Genomic DNA, 22362 nt, shown 5'->3' on the forward strand with positions numbered 1-22362 from the left:
AGGAAAGTGGGGGTGACATTCCAGGTAAAAGGAAAGGAAAGATCAGGGAGTAGGGCCTTAGAAGAGTGAAGAGCCCGGGAGATAACAAATGAGCCAGTTTGGCTGAAGTCCTGGTGTGTGTAGTGAATCCGTGGGAAGCAAGCCTTCTATTTGACTCAGACCTTGCTAAAATATAACTTCTTTGTTACACTCTAATGTAAGTATTTACAACCTTACAAGTAATCTTAAACATCTCTAAATATTTCCCCCTACTGGTTGGACTGTAAAGAAAGCTGAGCACTGAAAAATTGATGTTTTTGAACTATGGTGTTGGAGAAGTCTCTTGAGAGTCCCTTGAACTGCAAGGAGATCCAACCAGTCCATCCTAAAGGAGATCAGTCCTGGGTGTTCATTGGAAGGACTGATGTCGAAGCTGAAACTCCAGTACTTTGGCAACCTCATGTGAAGAGTTGACTCATTGGAAAAGACCCTGATGCTGGGAGGGATTGGGGGCAGGAGGAGAAGGGGATGACAGAGGATGAGATGGTTGGATGGCATCACCGACTCGATGGACATGGGTTTGAGTGGACTCCGGGAGCTGGTGATGGACAGGGAGGCCTGGCGTGCTACAATTCATGGGATCACAGAGTCAGACATGACTGAGCGACTGAACTGAACTGAACTGAACCCGTTCATTGGCTAGTGGTAGAAACTGAAGGAGCTGAAATTTATGAGTGGGGCCTACGGAGGATATCACCAGTGTCATCAGTATTTGCTGAGTGAATGGAAGAAACAGGGCCATTGTTACAAGATTGCTGTGCATAGCTTCTGATTAGAATGCCATTCATTTCTTTATGGTTGGAAATGTCATTTCAGGCTTAGAAATGTCATTTCTTCCCTGAGACAGTTGCCCACTAGACAGAGTGGAGCCAGAGTCTGGAGTTAATGCACAACCTCCACAGAGGGGAGCCTCACTCACGTAGCCGGCTCAGCATGTTATGATGTCTCTCCCTGGAATGTGCAGATACTGCTCCTGACCAGTTTGGTTACCACCTAAACTAGGCACAGATAAACAGATGGTAAAATGTGGAAGTTCAGGCAACGCAGGTACATATATAGAGTAGAGGGTAAATGTCCGGAGAGGCCGGAAGCAGCCTCGTGAGCACCCAGCACCCATTTGCAGGAGCAACTGAGTGTGGTGATTAGCTGGGCTTAAAGAACAGAAAGAAGGCAGTTTGTTCCTTTAAGGAATTTAAAGTGTGATGACAGGGATTTCCCTGGTGGTCCAGTGGTTAAGACTCTGTGCTTCCAGTGCAGGGGGCCCAGGTTCGATCCCTTATCAGGGAACTATATCCCACAAGCCCCAACTAAAGATCCCATGTGATGCAACAAAGACCCACTGCAGCCAAATAAATAAATGACAAATATTAAAAAAAAAAATAAAAAAAATAAAGTGTGATGACAGCAATGTGGATTCAAAGCAAAAATGACTGTACCCCCATAGAATAAGGGAGGAAAGTAGAGCTATGGGGAAAACGGAAGAGGCAGGTAGGTCTCCAAAGAAAGTGGGGAGCTGATGGGACCCTGAACAAAAGACCTGGCCCCAGTGGCCTAAATATATCCCACAAGGTCCCAAAGACAGGTCTGCCACACAGAGTTTTCAAGAAGGGGAAGAGACCCAGGAATGCTTTGTGGGAGAATTGCAAGTCAAAATTAGGGTGGGAAAGTGCTGTTGTAACAAATTACCAAAGACTTAGTGACCTCAAAGAACACCCAGGTTTCATCTTACAGTTCTGGGGGTCAGAAGCACGAAATGAGTCCCAGTGGGCTAAAATCTAGGTATCAGCTGAGCTGATTCTCCCCTGGAGGATCTAGGGGAGAAGCTGTTTTCTTGCCGTTTAGCAGATGCCAAAAAAAAAAAAAAAAGAGAGAGACTGAAAGAGATTTGGGCTTTGCCCAAAGCCATGTTGCTAGAATATGCAAAAGCTGAGACTCAAACCCAGATCTGCCCAGCTCCTGATCATTCACTTACCAGGGCAGATTGTAAAGATCTGCCATGTGGCTGACACTTTCAGAAGCAAAAGAAACACCTGGGTTGTTGTCTTGCCTATCTGAGAGTGGAGAGGGTAGATGCTACATTTTCCTGCTCAGATGATCTTGTCTTTGCAAAGGTCAGAATCACTAGGCCTCTCTTCACTCACCTAAGTTTTTGCCTCCTTAACCCCTCAACACTGCATTATTTTTTGCACATTTTCCCTAAACCCAAGGTTGCACCTGTAAGTTGTTCTAGAAAACCTGTCTAGATGTCAGACCTGGAGTTCTCCCACCACCCTTTGGTACCAGAAGTTTCAGAAGTAAGAGGTGCCAACCTGCAGGTTAATGTGAGAGTCAGCATTTCATAGACTCTCCATGGCCACCTGTAGTTAGACAAGGTTGGTGTCTAGAAGACCTAAAATATTTATTACATCCTCCCAACAGCCACAAATGTCAAGAGGTGTGGTAGTTAGGGGGCCAAGTGCAGGTTTCTAGCAGCTCACAGTGTGATCTACTGGCTGTGGTCTAACGGTGAGCATCCCAGACTTGATGTTAGAAACCCAAGGTTCAAACTCAGTCTTGCCCAGTCCTTACTGTGTAACCCTGGGCGATGCCACTCAGTGTCTACTCAATCCTCATGTAGAAAATGAGTAGAATACAAGTTGTCTGGTGGGATTGTTGTGATTACCGAGATAAAAGATGGGGAAGTGATAGGTAAATACCAAGATTGTTTACTAACATAAGAAGTTATGAACAATAATTGGGCTGTGTCTTTGCTTTATGTACCAGTGACTTCTGGACCCTAGGAAGGAGGTTTCAGTGGTTACCGATGCTACAACCAAAGGCTTCTAGGTTGGGGTAAAGCCGCCTCTTTCACCTCTGCTCAAGGGCTGCTCAAGGATCCTGAAAGCCTTACCCATCTCTCATCTGTGCTCCTTTTTATTTGCCATGGAAGGATTCATGGTGGGGGGTGGAGGGGAGCTCATTTGGAGAGGGAAAAAGCTTCCCGGATGTGCTTGGGGTATGACCAGAGTCAGGTACCAAACTGCACGTCCGTGTGGGAGGGGCCCTCTGTGCATTCCGCCGGCATTCCTCGGTGGTTAACACCCACCGCAGGGCAGGCCTCGTCCCTCTGGCACTGGGGTGCTCTGGAGCCTCTGGCCCAGACTGCGAGGTGATGCAGAGACGACCCCCAGTTTCCTCCTCTACACGGGGCCGCTTCCTGTCTGACACAGAAGTGACTCAGGGAGGACTCTGCTCTGCTGCCCCGGTGCGCTCTTTCCTCCCAGCACCAACCTACGAAGGGCTTCCTGCACTTTTCTGCAAGAGTCTCCAAAGCAAGAGAAGGCCCTGGGAACCCTGTTGTATTTGTCTTTTTAGGTCCTAAGTGGCACAGTGCCTTACACGTGGTAGGCACTTAATAAATTATTTTACTCAGTAAAAGGGTATATGAAGTGAATTTTTAAAATGTGTATTTGGATGAGAAGAATAAATGAGTGAATTATTGGCCTAGAGCTTTACTGCAGAACAGGTTATAGTGAAGGAGAAAAATATGGGCTTTGGTCAGATCTAGCTTTGAATCTTGTTCTACCACTTAGTGATTTTGTGGCCTTTGATAATGACTTAATCTTTTGGAGCTTTCTTTAAAAGGGTAACATAATACTTAACTAAAAAGGTTACTATGAAAATTACATGAGAGTATGGGTGAAGTTCTAACACAGTATGTTACCCAGCCAATATTTATTTTCTTTATCTTTGCCTCAGTTTCTTAAAGTAGACGGACCAGAACAAACAGTGAATGATTAAGGCAACTAAAACTAGTGATTTAATTTTGTTTTAAAACAGAAGCACCTTGGGAATCTAAATTAGTACAGCCACTGTGGAAAGGTTTCTCAAAAAACTAAACTAAACTGTATGACTCAGCAGTTTCATGTTGGGGCATATTCTGAAAAAAAGAAAAAGCCCCACTAATTCAAAAAGATAAATGTACCTCTATGTTCATAGCAGCATTATTTACAATTGATAAGATACGGAAGCAACCTGAGTGTCCATCTACAGACGAATGGATAAAAAAGATGTAATCTATAAAGAACGGAATTTTGCCATTTGCAATGACATGGGTGGACTTGGGGGCTGTTATGCTAAGTGAAAGACAGAGAAAGACAAATATGATATCACATATATGTGAAATCTAAGAAAATACAACAGACTAGTGAATATAACAAAAAAGAAGCAAATTCATAGACATATAGAGAACAAATTAGTGGTTACCAGTGGGGAGGGGAGGGGCTTAGGAGGTACAAAGTATTAGATGTAAAATAAGCTTTAAGGATATATTGTACATCATGGGGATACAGACAGTATTTTATTATACCTATAAGTGGAGTATAATCTTTAAAAATTGTGAATCACTATTATCGTACACATGTAACTTATATAATGTACATCAAGTATATTTCAGTTAAAAACAAACAGCCACACTTTCAAAGGAAATATGAAAATACGACTTCAATATGAAACTCTCATATACAAATTCAGATCTAAATCTGACTGAAGCAAAATTCGGGATCCTGAGCTTCCTAGAGCTTCCCAGAGCTTCCCTTCTTCAGCTCTAAACTTCTAACCACAAAGCTAGCCCCAAATTGGTTGGAAACTGCTGTTTCCAGAACTAACAGAAACGAAACATGTAGGCAGATCACTGCTCAAAATGCAGTTACCAAAGAAGTTAGAAGGTGTTCAAGAGTGACATTGGAAAACCCTGGTTTAATGTGTAGGCTGATATTACACAGTCTGTCAAGGGGAAACTCCTAGAAAAACCTCCTAGAAAATGGTGGCAAGTGAGTTTACTTCCCTAGTAGACTAGCTGCAGAAACCTCTTGGAGGGGTTGTGTTCCTGGATCACTTAGAACAAAGGCAACGTGATTTCTATGAAAGAGAAGGATCAGACCTGGTTAATCTTTTGAAGTTCTTGGAAGGCTTGTAAATGCCTGTGCACAAGGGTAAACTAATAAACTTATTTAGATTGCACAAAGAAAAACTCTGACAAAGTGCCTTGCTGATGGTTATTTTAAAAAAAAAAGACATTATGAATTTGTTGACCTTTCCATAGAGGTCAGGCATGGAGAGAGACCAAAAGAGAGGGAAAAATGGGCCCTTTTCTACATAAGAAATTTAAACTGTGACGGTCTCTGTAGCCTGGAGTAGTTAAGCTTTAAGAAGTTAATAAACTTCTTGAGTTTTGTCTCGGCCTGCCTGATAAGGAAGTACCACAATGAATACCTTTCCATGATTAATTTTATGTGTTAACTTGATTTAGGATAGGGGTTCCCTGGTAGCTCAGATGGTAAAGAATCTGCCTGCAATGTGGGAGACCCGGGTTTGATCCCTGGGTCAGGAAGATCCCCTGGAGAAGGAAATGGCAACCTGCTCCGGTAATTTTGCCTGGATAATCCCATGGTCAGAGGAGTCTGGCAGGTTACATTCCATGGGGTCATAAAGAGCTGGACATAACTGAGGGACTAACACTTTCACTTTGATTAGGATATGGGTCTAGTTGTTTGGTCAAATATAATACCAGTCTAGGTATCACTGTGATGACATTTTATAGATGTAATTAATGGTTGAATAAGTTGACTTTGCATAAAGCACCTCCCATAATGTGGGTGGGCCGCATCCAATCAGTTGAAGGGCTTAAGAGCAAAGACTGAGATTTCCCAAAGAAGAAGCAATTCTGCCTCAAGATTGCAGTATAGAAACCCTGTACAAGTTTTCAGTCTGCAGATTTCAGACCCAAGACTGCAACACCAGCTTCTTACCTGAATTTTCAGGCTGCTGGTCTGCTCTGCAGATTTCAAACTTGCCAGCTGCCCACCCCCACCCCAGCCACATAAGCCAATTCCTTAAAATAAATATTTTCCCCTATATGTATATCTTATTAGCTCTATTTCTGCAGAGAACTCTAAAAGATGCACTCCCTTGATTTAAACTGATTTATAGTTTTGGTAGAAACAAATATGATCATTTTCTGGTATTTCCTGAGAACATTTCACCCTTTCTTTCCAGTTTCCACTGCCAGATCCTGACTTCTGGCTCAGACGGATCCACCCGTTTCTGTTTCCTTTCTACACACTGCCTTCAGAGTGAAGTTTCTAGAGCAGAGATTCTCAAATCATCCTACAGAACACAGATGTTCCACCTACTGGGGCAACATTTCTTTGATGCCAAAATTGAATAATTGCAGTCATTTCCTAATCTGAAGAGAGAAGAATGATCAGAATTGGTCATTTTAAGCATTTTCCTCTCACAAATTTTTCCTTAAATCTTGGGTGCCCGCTACCACCTGCCTAGCTAAAATCTAGTTTATAGTATGAACTTAGGCCAACATGATTTACTGAATTATTTTAAATCTCATACATCATCATGTTGTGGTGTTCCACAAAGATTAACATGCCTTCTAAGCACCAGACAAAGGGCTGGCTCTCCGTTCAGGTGAGTTCCATCTCTGAACCTGGCCCCTAGGTTCCCTCTCGCACATCCCTGTGTTGTGCTCACCCTTGGCTTCCCTCCAGGAGTTGTCTGGCTGGGCCTCTGTGCTCTCTGGGAGCGGGGCGGGCAGAATTTTGGCACAGTATAAGAGGGATGTGGAGAAAGCAAGGGCACCCCACTCCAGTACTCTTGCCTGGAAAATCCCATGGACGGAGGAGCCTGGTAGGCTGCAGTCCATGGGGTCGCTAAGAGTCGGACACGACTGAGTGACTTCACTTTCACTTTTCACTTTCATGCATTGGAGAAGGAAATGGCAACCCACTCCAGTGTTCTTGCCTGGAGAATCCCAGGGATGGCGGAGCCTGGTGGGCTGCCGTCTACGGGGTCGCACAGAGTCGGACACGACTGAAGCGACTTAGCAGCAGCAGCAGCAGCAGCATAAGAGGGATGAGGAAGTAATAGGGCTTTTTATCAGTAAAATGTTGACACCTACATTTTCAGCTGTTTGGACCCAGAAAACTAAATGACCCTGGTCTTGGGGCTTCCTCCGTCAGGAGACAGGAGAGAGTGTTCCCAGGGCAAACGTCTATCCAGGTTAAGACTTTTACTCTTGCTCTCTTTAAATGCTACAATGTTACAATAGCTCTACCTGAGCCAGGCACCTCCTCTCTACAGCTCAGGGGGCCTTCCTCCTGTACCAGCAGGCTGGCCCCAGGTGTGACTGGGCATCACCTCTCACTGTGATCCTGCTCCCATAGTCACAGAACTGGAGATGTGATGAGGCAAAATTGTTCAAACGGGTGCCAGGGGGCTGGCTTAGGGAAAACACACCTGGGATCCCAGGTGGGAAAGGTTGCTATAAAGGATGCTGCTGGGACATTTGGCAAATCTTGGGTCTAGACTGCCCACAGAGGGTGGTGGGGGAGGGGGACATCAATGTCAAAGCTCAAAGCTCCCTGGTTTGATGGCCTGCAGCCATCTCAGACAATGTCCTTGTCATGACAAATGCCTGCTCAGGTCTTCAGGGCCACAGGATCAAGACGTCTCAAAGGTTGAGCAAAGAAACAATAACAACAATACACAGACATTGAGTGAGTAACAGCGCAGACCTTGGCAAACCTTCTGTTAAAGGACAGATAATAAGTGCTCTTGGGTTTGTAGTGATAATGTCTCTGTCACGACTCAGCCTAGCCATGACATGCAACAAAGTTAGGGCACAGAAATGAACAAGCATGGCTCTGTGCCAATCAACTTTATTTATCGAAGCAGGCGGTGGGCTGGATTTGGCCAGTAGGTCAATTGGTAAAGAATCTGCCTGCCATGCAGGAGACCTGAGTTCAATCCCTGGGATGGTAATATCCCCTGGAGGAGGGCATGGCAACCCACTCCAGTGTTCTTGCCTGGAGAATCCCCATGGACAGAGGAGCCTGGTTGGCTACAGTCCATGGGGTCGCAAAAGATTTGGAAGAAAAAACAAAAAAAGAGGGACGAAGGACAGCACAGCACAAGTGCCAGTCACTTAGTCTTGAGATGCCCTGTCCTAAAACACAACTCTGGTTTTCTATCACTCCCCTGCTTAAACACCTGCAAAGGCTCCCTGCATCTTCAGTTCAAGGTGGGGGTGGGGGTGCAGGTGGGATGGGGAGGGGTGGAGTCCCCACCCCAGCAAAAGCTCAGCTGCAGGCTCCTTCTTGCTTCCTAATTCCAGATGGCTTTACTTGTCTACCCATCCTCTCCTGCTCACCAATATCTCCAAATCCAGATTTCTCCTCTCCTACTCTGTTGCACTTGAATTTGAGACCTTTTTGGCTTTTCAACTCCTGCTGCTGCTGCTGCTGCTAAGTCCCTTCAGTCGTGTCCGACTCTGTGCGACCCCATAGATGGCAGCCCACCAGGCTCCCCCGTCCCCGGGATTCTCCAGGCAAGAACACTGGAGTGGGTTGCCATTTCCTTCTCCAATGCATGAAAGTGAAAAGTGAAAGTGAAGTCACTCAGTCGCGTCCAACTCTTAGCGACCCCATAGACTGCAGCCCACCAGGCTCCTCCGTCCATGGGATTTTCCAGGCAAGAGTACTGGAGTGGGTTACCATTGCCTTCTCCGTTTCAACTTCTAGAGACAGACTAATAACTTCCCTTTGCCTGTGTCTATGGCTTTGGTCTAGTCCCAGTCATTTTATCCTCCTTCTGGCCCAGGGAAGAGAGGCTGGTCAAACAAAGAGATAAAGCACAAACTCCTCACTTTGTATTCAGTCAGTACCAACCATGTTTCAGATGGCCTACTGCTCACTTTCCTCTGCTCCACTGTGCGGTGTCTCATTTTTGCTTCTTGAACTCTTTTTTTTAAAAATTTTTTCAGTGGGTTTTGTCATACATTGACATGAATCAGCAATAGATTTACACATATTCCCCATCCCGAACCCCCCTCCCACCTCCCTCTCCACCCGATTCCTCTGGGTCTTCCCAGTGCACCAGGCCGGAGCACTTGTCTCATGCATCCCACCTGGGCTGGTGATCTGTTTCACCATAGATAATATACATGCTGTTCTTTCGAAACATCCCACCCTCACCTTCTCCCACAGAGTTCAAAAGTCTGTTCTGTACTTCTGTGTCTCTTTTTCTGTTTTGCATATAGGGTTGTCGTTACCATCTTTCTAAATTCCATATATATGTGTTAGTATGCTGTAATGTTCTTTATCTTTCTGGCTTACTTCACTCTGTATAAGGGGCTCCAGTTTCATCCATCTCATTAGGACTGGTTCAAATGAATTCTTTTTAACGGCTGAGTAATATTCCATGGTGTATATGTACCAGAGCTTTCTTATCCATTCGTCTGCTGATGGGCATCTAGGTTGCTTCCATGTCCTGGCTATTATAAACAGTGCTGCGATGAACATTGGGGTGCACGTGTCTCTTTCAGATCTGGTTTCCTCAGTGTGTATGCCCAGGAGTGGGATTGCTGGGTCATATGGCAGTTCTATTTCCAGTTTTTTAAGAAATCTCCACACTGTTCTTCATAGCGGCTGTACTAGTTTGCATTCCCACCAACAGTGTAAGAGGGTTCCCTTTTCTCCACACCCACTTCTTGAACTCTTTACCATCTTCAGAAGCTCAGCTGAAAATCCTTTCCTTTCCTCAAGCTCCCATGCCCAGAATTATCCTTCCTTCCCTACTTCCCTCTCTCTGCCCAATCAAACAGTTCTCAAGGGCAGCCCGCACTGGGTCCTGTTTGGTGCACTTGCATGTATCTGTGTGTGGGAGGACTTTGCTTCCCTACTGGCCTCTGCCAGGACAATCTAAGCTGGCAACATGTTCCTGTTTTTCTTTGTTTTTTGTTACTTCTTTTATTTACCCACATTTGTTAATAAGTTAATTCTGAACCCAAAAAGGAATAGATTGTTGTACATTTTAAAAAGTCACTTGACGAATAATTGCACTAAAGAAACGAAATCAGAAACTTTCAAATCACCTGATGAGTGACACGCTTTAAGGTCAATGACTGCACTCAGTCGTTGTGTGAGTTTTGTCTTACTGAGAAGGTATGTGATTGTAGAGCAATTAAGGTGTCACTTATCCCAGGGTCATTATTGGCTATGTGCCCTTTCATAGTATGATCCAGTATCAGCTCTGGCTGCAAACCGAGAGGCTTTATAGTCAGTCCCGTCATGGTTCAGATGAGGAAACCAAAGCTGATAAGGGAAAGTGACTTGTTCAAGATCACTGATGTGTCATTTTCAGAGTCAAGATCTGAGTCAGATCTCCTGACTCTTAAACCAGGACTTTGTATTAAATTTGTCACTGATCTTTCTTCTTTCTAAGGTAGGGAGATACTACCTCCCTTTATATTTCCTTAAAATGAAGAGAAACTCCTAATGCCCTGCCAGAGGGGAGTCACATAAGCAAAACTGACAAGGTGAGGACTTTCTACCCTTGCTCTCCAGTCAAAGTCTTCCTCACTCTTCATCTTAATTTCCAAATTTCCACAACTTGAGAATCACTCCTTTGCTCCTGGTTAGAATGCAAATGCATAAAAAAGAGGCGCAGTGAGCCTCACAAGCCCTCAATATCAATGCCTTATTGTGAATGATTTGAGTAGAAATCGTTCTCCAAATTTCTAAAGGAAGAGGGAAGACATCATGTGAGGGAAAGAGACCCAAGAAGCGGGAAGAGCCGAACAAATGAACTTCCTACCTCATGATTTGGGGGCTTGGGGCTGTGGGTAGAGACTGACTGCTGATAAGTGGGTGTGTCTGCCCCTCTCCACTTCCCTTTTAGCTCCCAGTATGGGTGAGCTTTTTCAGATAGGGGGTTTCCTGAAACTTTCCTGAGTTATTTCAAAGCAAGGTTCCCTCACATATATTTGAACTTTTTCTTTTTCTTCCTTCCCTTTTTTTTTTTTTTGTTTGTCGTTATTTGGGAGGGCTAGAAAAGGAAGCAGATGAGATGGAGTGAATTTTAGAAAGTGAATCGGTAGCGGGCAGAGGATGGAGTAGCTGCTGTCCTCTTTAGAAATGACATTGCCCCTAACTGAAAGTACTCAGCTCACCTCAAAATATTTTCCACACATAGTAAGGACCCTGTGAGCCCCACCCTGTGGAAGACTGCCCAGTGGCCTGGCACCATGATGATTTATTCCAATTGCACAACATCCTGGGAGTTCCTTTGCTCTGAGGAGTGCAGATTTTTTTAAGAGGCTGGAGTTTTCTGTATGTTTTTTTTTTTCCTTGTGTCTTCATTCAGTTTGTTTTCTTCTAAAAATTATTCATCTACCCAGTGTTGATGTTTCCAGACACAATGAATAGGTCTAAAAATCATTGCTCACTAAGCAAACCAATTTTCAAAGCAGGAGAAAAAGGAGAGAGACTCACCCACCAAGCATGAGATCATTTTTTCAAGTTCATTACCTCTTTTCCTCACCCAAGTTTGTTGGACCAGAGAACACACAAACCACACCTCCCACTTTAGCTCCTGTTAGTGAAATTTGAACCGACAAAAATAAAAGGAGAAATAGAAGAGGACGAAATAGACAATAGGCCATTGCCTTAGCCCAGATTCTGAAACCCAGAACTATATCAGACACTTGTACGACTCAGAGGTGAGGATAAAGATGTCTGTGGAGATAATAACAGGACAATTGCTGGTCTGCTTACATTTAGGGTATGATGAGTCCCTGGGAATGATGAAATGATGAATGATGAAAGAAGGAACTTGTTCTCGTGGCCATGACCCCCATTGTTCAGAGCATCCCTTAGTTTTTCTTGCTTTAAAACTCTAAGCCTGCTCTGACTCATGTAGTAACTAGTAGAGACTTGAAGCTATTTAGATTATAATTAATTCAGTTAAAATTCAATTCTTGGGAGGGGGCTTCAGGATGGTGGGACACATGTACATCCATGGCAAAAACCACCACAATATTGTAAAGCAATTAGCCTCCAATTAAATAAATTAATTTTTTAAAAAGAATAAAGTTCAACCTGTTTTTAAAAAAATTCAATCCTTATGTTGCACTAGCCACATTTCAAATGCTCAATAGCCGTATGTGGTTAGCGTCTGTTGTATAGAACACTCCATCTTTGCAGAGAGGTCTATGGGACAGTGCGCTCTCACCCCCTGATGCTTGCTGTGCTGATCTGAGTCACTCTCCAACCTGAAGCCAAGCACTAAGCTGTAAGCAGCGGCTCAGGTGTTCTCAGCCCAGCGCAGGCTCGGGTGCAGGCAATGCGAGCGGCCTGCCCAACCCCAGGGCAGGAACACTATGGAGTTTCCTAGGGGAGGTGAGGTTAAGGTACCTCCTCATGAACTTGGTCTCTGCCCCAGTTAGGGAACAGTGATGCATCAGGGTTGTGGGTAGCCTGCATGGCCATGAGGCCCAGATTCCAGCATCAGGGTGAAGCATATTCTAGGACTGACCACAGTTTGCCCTGGGTAAGAATGTAAGCAGGAGGGGCCAAAAGAAATTCTCAGATTTCATTTGCTTTTCTTGACTAGATGGTGTTTAAGATCCTATTTGTATTTACAAGTCTGTGAATCTTTCCAGACACCTAGAAACTCCCAGGTGAGTTGATTTTTATGCCCTTTTTTTGCAGAAAGCAAAAAAAAAAAAAAAAAAAAAAAACCCTAAAAACTCTGTTGTAACAGAAAGCGAAATAAGAAATACTTCTCCTCCTGGAGAAAGGTTAATTACTAGAACTAAACAATTCCTTACAAGGCTTGAAAACTGTATAACCCAAGCTACATATATAACTGAAATATGTATTTATATACAATCTAAGTGAGTTCTTTCTGTAGTGCTTAGCAATTTTATTCAGGCAAAAAACATCAATAAACATGCTCTTTAATTAGAAAAACATTAAAATTCATAAAAATTCAAAATGTCTTAAGTATCTTTAAGGCTATTTGTAAGTGGGATTTTAAGTTCATAAACATAAAGTAGTACTCATATTATTTGAAACTTAACCTGTATTATGTGTGGAAATGTTGTTAGAACAAAAAAAAAATACAACCTGCAAACCCTGATGGAACCACCAACTGGTGCAGAGTGTAAATAAGTTATGTAAAAATAACATTGTGTAGATGAAGCTAATTTGTTGACCTGTTTCAACATTTACTAAGCAGAACTGTTTGTAGAGAAGAAACGTGAATAAATTGCCTCACAGATCCCATTATGAATGGACAGGACCAAATGATTTCTGACAAGGAAGCTGGGAAACTTTCTCTCTGCTAGTCTAATTTTTCTTTTGCTTTTCTGACTCTACAAGGAAACTGGAAGCCCACAAAGGTGCCTGTCTAGCTGAGATTTAGTCAGGAGATAGAGGTTTTCCCAGGGTTCTCAGATTTTTCTTGGTTTTTCTGTGAGGAAATGTGAGGTGGAAATCAGGATGGGTGAATAATACCCGACGGAAGAACTTTATCTCAGTTCTGAGAACTGAACCATATCAAAATAGCTGAGAAAGCAGTTGTACAGTTTAAAGTAAAAGATATTGTGAACAGCCACATGTCCTAACTTACAAAAAAAGTGACAGACTTTATTCGTCAGGAAATGAACTTCTTCCCTCTCCCTTGCAGACAGTTCACTCCCTTCCCAGGAAAGCAACCCAGCCCCAAAGAGTGCAGATATCTTCCCTGCGCAGTGGGATGGGTCTACTCACCTTACCCTCTCCTCCTCCTGGTACTGTGTCGGCTCCCTCTGTACACTGCTCTGGCCAGAGGTGCTTTTCTACCCTGCACCAGTCCTTTGAACCTCTGGGACCAGGGAAGGGTGGTCTGTGATTGGGAGAAGGCATCTCACATGGGCTGAGCCTGATGCTGCCTAAGCCTGCCTCTCAGGGGCCGGAAGTAACAGGAAACTTTCAGCCAGTAGATTTCTGCTACCCTGGAATGTGTAATTCTGACAGATGGAAGCACCTGGACAGGGTTCAGCTCATCACACGTCTGGATTCCTCATAGGTCTGGGCTTCCTTGAACACACACTCAGGGCTTCTGTTTTGATTTTGATTTGTTTTGCTTTTATTAGAGTGTCTTAATCCTTATTTCTGCTCTTGGGCATTAAAAAGGACTTTTTTGTTGTCCTGACTGTTCAGTCATGCCGGTACACATTTATGTGTCCAGGGTCATGTCTAGTTTCAATTTCTGTAACTTCCAGATGCTATGTCTATGGGGATAAGAATTGCCCAAGGAACGCCACACTGAGTTGGTCCAAAGGCTGATAAGGGGCAGGAGACCTGGAAACAAAGAGGTTGAGATATAGAGAAAGGGCTCAAACAATCATCCCATGTTATTCAATTAATTTCTCCATTCCTCCTCTCCCCTTCCCTTTTTCTTTCAGCCTTTCCTCTGGAGCCATGTGTCATACACTAGCACCAACAATGTCTGAAGAAAATGTTTATTTCAGTGGCTGCATAACACACCATGGATACATGCATCATAGTTTATTTAGCCTGGTGTGAGTGATGGGTCTTGGCAGTCATGTTAGGATTTACTCAATGCCTTAAACAATAGATTTTCGGGGTTCTCATGGGTCAGGACCATCCTTCTAACAGGTTAGGTTTTTCAGGAACAGACTTGGAGACTGAGTATAGTGTGCAGTGTATTTATTAGTGAGTAAATACCCAGGGAAGAGAGAAGGGAGGGTGACGAAACAACGTTGGGATGTCAATCTGCCATGTGGGTGGGACAGCCTCAGGAAACTCTGGAGGAAGATGGTCTGTTACAGTCGCTCTGCCTTGGTTCCCTCTATAATCAGTCCTTAGATACAGCTTGCCCTGGGAATGTGGCTTTTTGTAACAAAGGCAGTCCCTGAAGTGGGTGGCAGGGGAGGCAGGAGCTGCGGTACTCTCAGGAGCTGGGCAGCATGTTCCCCCTTGAAGGGGCCGGCACGGGGAATCTCTGTGTCCATCACATGACTTATTCTTCCTCAGCTCTGCAGGGCCTGGTTAGGGAGAGCATTTTTCACACAGTGGAATTCTATGCAATTGTGATAGGAAAAAAGAGGTCACAGAAAACCACTTCATTACATGGAAATATGTTGTTATTTATTCAATATTTATTTATATAAATATGCATCAAGAACTTATGAAGTGCCAAATACTTCCTAAGTACTACAAATGAAAAAAGCAGGTTACAAAATAGTTTGTACAATTCAACACGCTTTTTTTTAAAGTATGTATATGTATAAGTTAACTTAAAAGTTAGAAAGAAAAAGATTTTAAAAAGTTAGAAAGAAATTAAATATACCAGGATTTTATCTGGATGATGTGATATGAATGACTTTTTGGTAGTTCACATATTTATAAATGATCTATGTTGCAGAGAAATATGTAAGTTATTAAAAATGTGCTCTTTTGGAAATCTTTGTGGTAAAGTAGCAAGGATACAGACAAGGACATATGTTTCCATTCATATCTTAGGGATTATGTGGGGAGAAAACATGAACCTTATCAAAACAGATTCAGTTTGGTTCAGTTCAGTCACTCAGTCATGTCCAACTCTTGGTGACCCCATGTACTGCAGCACGCCAGGCTTCCCTGTCCATCACCAACTCCCGGAACTTGCTCAGACTCATGTCCATTGAGTCAGTGATGCCATCCAACCATCTCATCCTCTGTCATCCCCTTCTCTTTCCACCTTCAATCTTTTCCAGCATCAGGGTCTTTTCAAATGAGTCAGTTCTTCGCATCAAGTGGCCAAAGTATTGGAGTTTCAGCTTTAGCATCAGTCCTTCCAATGAATATTCAGGGCTGATCTCCTTTAGGATGGACTAGTTGGATCTCCTTGCAGTCCAAGGGACTCTCAAGAGTCTTCTCCAACACCACAGTTCAAAAGTGTCAATTCTTCAGCACTCAGCTTTCTTTATAGTCCAACTCTCACATCCATACATGACTACTGGAAAAACCAAATCTTTGACTAGATGGAACTTTGTTGGCAAAACAATGTCTCTGCCTTTTAAATGCTGTCTAGTTTGGTCATAACTTTTCTTCCAAGGAGCAAGCATCTTTTAATTTCATGGCTGCAGTCATCATCTGCAGTGATTTTGGAGCCCCCCAAAATAAAGTTTGTCACTGTTTCCATTATTTCCCCATCTATTTGCCATGGAATGATGGGACCAGATGCCATGATCTTAGTTTTCTGAATGTTGAGTTTTAAACCAAATTTTTCACTCCTCTTTCACTTTCATCAAGAGGTTCTTTAGTTCTTCTTCACTTTCTGCCATAAGTGTGGTGTCAACTGCATATCTGAGGTTATTGATATTTTTCCCGGCAATCTTGATTCCAGCTTGTGCTTCATCCAGTCCAGCATTTCTTATGATGTACTCTGCATATAAATTAAATAAGCAGGGTGACAATATACAGCCTTGACATACTCCTTTCCCTATTTGGAACCAGTCTGTTGTTCCATGTCTAGTTCTAACTGTTGCTTCTTGACCTGCATACAGATTTCTCAGGAGGCAGGTCATGTGGTCTGGTATTCACATCTCTTTAAGAATTTTCCACAGTTTGTTGTGATCCACATAGTCAAAGGCTTTGGCATAGTCAAAAAAGCAGAAATAGATGTTTTTCTATATATATGGTTTTGTATGTATGTTGTTATATGATATGGGGTAGATCCAAATAATTAAATAATAATTGCAGCAACATTAATTAGACACATGGAATTTCATTGCATGGATAAGCCATAATTTATTTGATCAATTTGTAGTTGGACAATTTTGAGGTTGGACAATTATCCCGTTTTTTTCATAAAAATTTGACACAAATCTTCTCTGTGAAATTCTCCATGTTCAGTGTCATGGCTGGAAGCATGGTTTGACTACATCATGATTTCACTGTGGGGCAGTTTTGGTGATGACAAGGTGTGGCTCCATTGGTGGGCAACTAAAATAGAGCATTACGGTCACAAGAAAGGAGGAGTCCTTTGTTACTCAGAGCATACTCCTCTCCTCTGTACCTGCCCACTCTGAGTCTGGAGCTGTCTGAGGCTCTGCCTGGAGAAATGCCTACAGTTAGACACCTCTGTTGGTTTTGAGGTGGGTCAGCTGTCCTGCTTTATCTGTTTTTGGGCCCCATCTGATTTCTGTTTCCAGAAATTATAAAAATCTCAGGTTTCTCTCTCTTTTGCTTTGAGTATTAAAATAGACTTACTTCTTTTGGTAAATATTGACTGTAATTTTAAAAGAGTTTCAGGAGGACTGCTTTGGGCTTTTTAAAAAATTTAAAAACACAGAACTAGGCAGACAACTCAGCTCTGTCCTATTGGACTCCTATCTGTTCATAAGAATAAGCCACAATAGCCACTGTCTATCTGGTGTCAACTTACTGAAAATTCTCCTATTAGGAGAAATAAAACAGCCTTTTCAGAGCCTAATAAGATTCTGGCACACATACTATTTGCACCTAAAATGACATAACTCTGTCTGAGTTTTAGCTTTACAATGTTTCCAACCAAATAACTGGCATGAAGTTTCAAGCACAGGTGCACAACCATCAACAACCATACCTGTCCACGTCCCCATTATACAAAAATATATGTGCACACATGTGAGCACAAAAACATCAACAGACATTATTATACTTACATACTCACTTATTCACAAGAAAAGATGGTTTACACAGTGTTAACACAAAAGTTGATGGCATAATAGCAAAAGAAGGTAAGTGGAAGAGATAGGGTGAGTAAAACCGAGTCTGATTAGTTCTGACATATACACACCCATGGAAGCATCATGTCAATCAAGATGGTGACAAACCAATCAATCACTCCTGAAAGTGTCCTCCTATGCCTTTGTAATCCTTGCTCCTGCCCCCTTTCCCCCCAGACAACCATTGATCTTATTCCTGCCAGTATAGATTAGTTCACATTATCCAGAATTTAAAATACATGGAATCATACAGTAAAAAAAGAGAGAAAGAAATAATAGGAAGCTTTATTATAGAAAGTATCTCCCAATACATACATATATCAAATCATTACATTGTATACCTTAACCTTATGCAATGTTATTAATATATGTCAATTATGTCTCAGTGAGCTGGAAACACTCACAAACATGAAATAACAGAATGCTAATTTAAAAGAAAATAAAACGCATGCAGGAGACCAGAGTAAAGAAAGGGGATTCATAGAGTGAGGGAAATAGAAGAATAATTTCAGAAGCCTGAGTCTTCCTGTTTCTGTTGTGTCTGAGCCTCATAGCTATTCTCCTTCACTTTCCTGTGTCATAAAATTGACTTAAAACATTAATCTTCACATTAAAAAAAAACTTTATGGATATATAATTCATATACTGCAAACTTTACTCTTTTGAGGTGTATAATTCAGTGGTTTTAGGACAGTCAGAATTGTGCAACTGTTACCACTATCTAATTCTAGAACATTTTCAACACCCACAAAAGAAACCTCATTCTCATTGCATTCACTCCCCACCACTTCCTCTCCCCTACCCCTGGCACCCCTGGCAACCGCTTATCTGCTCTCCATCTCTGTGGGTTTGCCTGTTCTGGACATTTCACCTAAATGGGATCACATACTATGTGGCCTTTTGTTACTGGCTTTCTTTCACTTCACAGAATGCTATTATGTTTCATCTAAGTCATAGTCCTATATCAATACTCCATTCCTTGTTATTACCAAACAATATTCCATTGTATGTATATATGTATATTTTCATTTTTAACTTTTAAAAGTTGTAGTAGAAAACATATGGCATTTACTATATTAACCATTTTTAAGTGTAAGGTTCAGTGGAGTGAAGTATAATATATTCATATTGCTGTGTAACAGATCTCCGGACCTTTTCTATTTTGCAGAACTGAAACTCTACCTGTGAAAACAATTCCCCATTTCCCCTCCCATAGTCCCTAATAACAACCATCCTACTTTGTCTATATGAATTTGACTATTTTAGATACCTCATAGAAGTAGAATCACACAGTATTTATCCTGTTGTGACTGGCTTATTTCACTTAGCATAATGTCCTCAGTGTTTATCCATGGTGCAGCATGTGTCAGAATGTCAGAATTTCATTCCTTTCAAAGCTGAATAACATTACATTGTATATACAAACCACATTTTTATTTATCCACTCATCTATCAAACATCACATTTAAAAAATCCATTCATCACTTGCTGGGCATTTTTATTGTTTCCACTTTGGGGTTATTATGAACACTGCTATGAATATTCTTGTACAAGTGTTTTTTTTTTAATTTAAAATTTTAACACCAAAAGCATTTCGTATTGGGTTATAGCTGATTAAAGGTGGTTTCAGGTGAACAGCAAAGGGACTCAGCCATACATATACATGTATCTATTTTCCCCCAAACCTGTCTCCCATCTAGGCTGGCACATAACATTGAGCAGAGTTGCATTTGGTCTACAATATGTCTTTGCTGGGTATCCATTTTATATTCTGTACAAGTTTTCGTTTTTTTCCCATTTATTTTTATTAGTTTGAGGAGAATTACTTTACATATATTCTGTACAAGTTTTTATATGGCCATATATTTTCAGTTGTCTTAGATATATTCCTAAGAGTGGAATTGCTGAGTCATAGATAATGTTAAAATTGCCAAACTGTTTCCAAAACAGCTGCTCTATTTTACATTTCCATTAGCTGTATAACTATTCTAATTTCTCTACAGCTTTGCCAACACTTGTTATTGTCTGTCTTTTTGGTTACAGCCATCTCAGTGGATGTGAAGTAACATCTCATTGTGGTTTGGTTTACATTTCCCTAATGACAAATGATGTCATGTTTATTCTTTAAATGGAAGAGGGAAAGGGATGTGTCCCAGAAAAGTGTTCTAGTAGCTTGATTCTCAATTACTGTGAGGAGTAGAGGAGCACAGTGAGTGAGGGTCAGCAGGATTGCTCAGGGAAAAATCTAATATCAATACTATTGATAATAACATTACAAAAATAATAAGAACTTACAGTACCAGGCATTTTGTAGGTGCTTTTTCATGTTATCTCATTCAATAACATTTGAGGCACTCACACTTCATATCTATAGGAATGACACATCTTTTAGAAGCATTCTTAAGGGATTCATTCCTTCAAGGGAAGTCATACTTATGAACCCTGCTTGTTCTGACATCAACTTTTATTCCCATTACCTTTTTTTCCCTATGTGTCATGTCCTCTTGTCAGTTTCACTCTGAAAAGGCTGGGACTCCTCTTCCTTTTCTAGTTGACAGCCAGCTCCACCTAGAGTCTCACCTTTCGTGTTTACTCCTGGTCTGGGACTACTTCCTACCACATAGGGACCTAGAACTGAACATACTTTTCGCTGATTGACTCAGTCTGAGTCACTCGAGTGATGCTTGATCTCCATTTTCTCCCTTCTTCTTTCAGTCAAACATATTTAGTCAGGAGCACTGGACCATACCAAGTCCATCCCCTCTGGTCCACTGCCTCATTGTGAAAGGTCAAAAGGACAGCTCTGAAATGCATCACACATTGCCAGTGAGAAGGGCTGAAGTGACTGTGGTGGACTAGTTTGAGGTGTTCTGCTTCATGGAACACAGTAAAGTGTTAGGGCTGAAAATCAGTGGACTAAATTTAGTAATTTCAGATGTTACTGATAACATCCAAGTCTTTGATCACTAATAATATTGTTGATCCTTCAGTATTTGGGTCAGTTTTGTTCTACCAGCTGATTAATTATATCTTAGTCATGTCTCTCAAAGTTTTCCCACAGGTTCACCGTAAGTTTATCAGCTTTCACCTAGTTTTGCCAGCCCACAGTCAACAGAAAGACTGCTTATCTGCCTGGAGAATATTTATTGAGTCTGGGCACAGGCACATTTTATGGACAATTGAAGGAAAAATGAAAGAAGCTTTGAAGTTCTAAGCATAGATTTTAAAAATATAATTGTTAGACATAAAATTCAGGTATAAAAAAGAGATTTGTGCATGCCTATGCAAACAGGAACTTAATTCATTGTAATACACCACATAGTTACACCAAGTCACCAGGGAAACAATATGAACAATCAAGTCTGCTTTAATGCTCAAATAGAAATTAAATGAAAGTTTCACTATAAGTAAGGTGAAAAGACAGCCCTCAGATTGGGAGAAAATAATAGCAAATGAAGAAACAGACAAAAGATTAATCTCAAAAATATACAAGCAACTCCTGCGGCTCAATTCCAGAAAAATAAATGACCCAATCAAAAAATGGGCCAAAGAACTAAACAGACATCTCTCCAAAGAAGACATACAGATGGCTAACAAACACATGAAAAGATGCTCAACATCACTCATTATCAGAGAAATGCAAATCAAACCCACAATGAGGTACCATTACATGCCAGTCAGGATGGCTGCTATCCAAAAGTCTACAAGCAATAAATGTTGGAGAGGGTGTGGAGAAAAGGGAACCCTCTTACACTGTTGGTGGGAATGCAAACTAGTACAGCCACTATGGAAAACAGTGTGGAGATTTCTTAAAAAACTGGAAATAGAACTGCCATATGACCCAGCAATCCCACTTCTGGGCATACACACTGAGGAAACCAGATCTGAAAGAGACACATGCACCCCAATGTTCATCACAGCACTGTTTATAATAGCCAGGACATGGAAGCAACCTAGATGCCCATCAGCAGATGAATGGATAAGGAAGCTGTGGTACATATACACCATGGAATATTACTCAGCCGTTAAAAAGAATTCATTTGAACCAGTCCTAATGAGATGGATGAAACTGGAGCCCCTTATACAGAGTGAAGTAAGCCAGAAAGATAAAGAACATTACAGCATACTAACACATATATATGGAATTTAGAAAGATGGTAATGATAACCCTATATGCAAAACAGAAAAAGAGACTCAGAAGTACAGAACAGACTTTTGAACTCTGTGGGAGAAGGTGAGGGTGGGATGTTTCGAAAGAACAGCATGTATATTATCTATGGTGAAACAGATCACCAGCCCAGGTGTGATGCATGAGACAAGTGCTCGGGCCTGGTGCACTGGGAAGACCCAGAGGAATCGGGTGGAGAGGGAGGTGGGAGGGGGGATTGGGATGGGGAATGCGTGTAACTCTATGGCTGATTCATATCAATGTATGACAAAACCCACTGAAATGTTGTGAAGTAATTAGCCTCCAACTAATAAAAAATAAAAAATAAAAATAAATTAAAAAAAAGAAAAAAAAAAGAAAAACCCGAAGCTGAAAATAAAATAAAATAAAATAAAAACACTCCTTCATTAAAAAAAAAAAAAGAAATTAAATGAAAGTTTCAGACAATAGTAGTATCATATGATCATCTCAGTTATGATTGCTGGGTACTCTCAGACCATGTAGACCTCGTTAAGGCTTTTAGCTTTTAAATACCAGTTTGACTGGTTGCACATTCCACACAATG

The 22362-nt window shown here is 41.7% G+C and overlaps 1 protein-coding gene across 1 annotated transcript in view; it reads right to left on the reverse strand.

The window, feature by feature from the left end:
• UPK1B (uroplakin 1B) overlaps nucleotides 1–13785 on the reverse strand; it is a 30225-nt gene extending 16440 nt beyond the window's left edge. The window contains exon 1 of the mRNA XM_043874236.1: nucleotides 13644–13785. The gene's annotated coding sequence lies outside the window, so the exon portion shown is untranslated. The remainder of the gene's footprint in view (nucleotides 1–13643) is intronic.
• Between the last annotated feature and the right edge of the window lie 8577 nt (nucleotides 13786–22362).

Source organism: Cervus elaphus, chromosome 19 (assembly GCF_910594005.1).
Source record: "Cervus elaphus chromosome 19, mCerEla1.1, whole genome shotgun sequence".
Classification (NCBI taxonomy): domain Eukaryota; kingdom Metazoa; phylum Chordata; class Mammalia; order Artiodactyla; family Cervidae; genus Cervus; species Cervus elaphus.